This window comes from Echinops telfairi, unplaced genomic scaffold (genome assembly GCF_000313985.2).
Source record: "Echinops telfairi isolate 266 unplaced genomic scaffold, ASM31398v2 ScPeMD7_11;HRSCAF=52, whole genome shotgun sequence".
NCBI classification, from domain to species: domain Eukaryota; kingdom Metazoa; phylum Chordata; class Mammalia; order Afrosoricida; family Tenrecidae; genus Echinops; species Echinops telfairi.
Genome location: NW_022103908.1, coordinates 35,183,994 through 35,187,025, shown reverse-complemented (window position 1 = coordinate 35,187,025; position 3,032 = coordinate 35,183,994).

The window sequence follows — 3,032 nt, the reverse complement described above, 5'->3', positions numbered from 1 at the left end:
CGGGCACAGGCAGCAAACAGCAAGGCAGGTCACCAACAGTCAGCTAGATGACAGGATCCAACAGTCCCCAGCTCAAGAGATGTAAATTCCAATGGTGTGGCAAAGCAAGTCTTGAAGGAACCTCAAATTACAGCGACACAGTCCATGGGCTAGGTGTCCCACAGGTAGTGTGGCTTGCAAATTGAGGCACTGAACAAGCAAGGCACACTGGTCTGATGATCAAAGAACAAGAGACAAGAAAGGCGAGGCTCACCGAGCCATTTATATCTCTCCACCCTTCAATTAATCCCACAGGTGTTTATCAGTCAGGTTGGCACAATAAACTAACTACCTCAGAGCCTAACAAGCTGCCAGCCTACTATGACACCAGAGCTCCTTTGCTCTCAGTGCAATAAAGGTGAGAGTGAGATGTGAGCTGGTTGAGTGCCCATCTGGAGGTTGGACTAGGGCAAGAGCAATTATTTCCTAACTCCCTGAGGTTATTGGCAGAATTTATTTCCTTGCAGATGTAGGGCTTAGGTCCCCATTGTCTTGCTACCTATTGCCCAAAGACTGTTCTAAGCAACCTGAGGTCACTCTCAGCTTCTTGCTACGTGGCCCACTTCAGCAGTAGAATCCCTTTCTCTTCTTGGATCTCTCTGACTTCTCCTTTTGCAACCAGGATAAAACTCTGTGCTGGCCAGGACATAATAGATGGAATCTCAGACATTGAGAGGGAAACAAAACTAAAATTCTTAAAATGCTCAGACTTACTGGATTGGTTCAGACTAGAGGATTCACAAGACTATTACCCTGAGACACACTTTAAACTTAAACTGAAATTGTCTCTTGTGGTGACCTTTTAGCTAAACAAGAGATTGGCACATAGAAGTAGAATATCACCTGTGAGTAATGAGCTCCTATAAAAAAAATCATCTACTGGAAGCCAAATGCTAAAAAATTAGTCAAAACAAAGATGAGACAGTAAGGGGACAGGGACACTAGAGTACTGGAGATGGTGCAGTGAGAATAAAACGAATGAGAATAGTGACCCATGAAAAATGTAACCAATACCTAAAATGTACATCAAGCAACAAAGCCCACATGGAAGAAGCACACCAGCCTGTGTGATCACAAGGTGTCGAAGGCATCAGGAATCAGGTATCATGAGAAGAAAAAATCTTATCATTGTGAATGAGGGGGGTAGTGCGGAGTGGAGACCCACAGCCCATCTGTAGGCCACTGGACATCCCCTTACAGAAGGGTCACAGAGAGGAGATGAGTCAGTCATGTTGCAGTGTAGCAATGAAGAATCATACAAATTTCCTCTAGTTCCTAAATGCTTCCTCCTCCCCCACTATCATAATCCCAATTCTACCTTACAAATCTGGCTAGACCAGAGGATGTACACTGGCACAGATAAGAACTGGAAACACAGGGAATCCAGGGTGGATGATCACTTCAGGATCAGTGGTGTGAGTGTTGATACTGGGAGGGTGGGTTGGAAATGGGGAACTGCTTACAAGGATCTCCATGTGACCTTCTCCCTGGGGGATGGACAACAGAAAAGTGGGTGAAGGGAGACGGTGGACAGGGCAAGATATGACAAAATAATTATCTTTAAATTATCAAGGGTTCACAAGGGAGGGGGGAGGGAGGGGAAAAAACGAGGAGCTGATGGTAGGGGCTTGGGTAGAGAGCAGATGTGTTGAGAATGATGAGGGCAATGAAGGTACAGATGCGCTTTACACAATTGATGTATGTATGGATTGTGATAAGAGTTGTATGAGCCCCTAGTAAAACGATTAAAAAATGTCCATCAAACCAAGCTCACTGCCACAGGGTCAATGCTGACTCGTAATCTGCAAGGAGGTATTAAATGGAAATCTAATTTTTGGTACAGGCTTCCACCTTAAACACCATTAAAATAGTATTAAGTCTGGTCCCCGAGTTGGAAAACTGCCTCCCTCTTTGATTGTATTACATTTAAATAAATGTGTTTATTTTATTTGATTCTTCTGGTACAGATTATTAAATAACCTCTTGGCTAGATGGTGATAAAGAGAGAAAACACAAATACCAAGACTGTCTTCCGCAGGCAACATTTCACAGGCTGATAGTAGGTTACCCATAACAGCACCTCTTCTCTCCCTGCCATAAATGTGCAAGGAAATAAGTATCCGAGTGCCATCTTCGACCTCCCTCCAGACTCGTGTCTAGGTGCTGAGTTAGCCTTGCTCTCTATATAAGCCTGGAAAAAGCTGAACATCAAACATTGTCAAGACCCATATAGAAACAAATGCTATCACACCTACAATGCTATTTTATTCCACTTATAGAAGAGATCTCCTTTTATATCTGTTTCTAAACTATATAGATTGATCTTTTTAAAAAAATTCTTACATATAATCATTATGGATTGGCTGTGTCTTCCCAAAATACGTGTCAACTTGTCTAGGCCGTGATTACCAGTATTGTGGCATCATCTTCCATTTTGTGGTGTGGTCTGAGGTCATTATCCTGTGTCCTAAATCCTGACTTCTACCCTAATCATGCCATCACTCATCTGCCAGTTTGTTATACTGTGGTGAGCTGAGTCTTGCTACCATTCCAGAAGCTAAGCTACTGGCATTTCAAATACCAGCAGGGTCACCATGGTGACTAGGTGTCAGAGGCACTTAGAAAGTAAGGACAAAGAAGAAAGAATAGTGTGTCCAGTTCTAAGAAATTAGTCACTGAAAATTTGGTGGACAGCAATGGAACCTGTGTCTGATACGATGCTGAAAGATAAGCCCTTCAAAAAGTACCAGGGAAGAGTTGCCTTCTCAGAGTAGGGTCCACCTTAATGACACGGATGAAGCAGAGCATTCAGGACCTTCATTTGCTGATGGGACACCACTCAATGGAGAGCAAACCCAAACCCCAAACCAAACTCACTGCCATTGAGGCAACACTGATGCATGGCAACCCTGTAGCACAGGACAGAGCTGTCCCAGTGGGTTTCTGAGAATTGTAGCTCTTTGCAGGAGTAGAAGAAAGAGCCATGAATAATT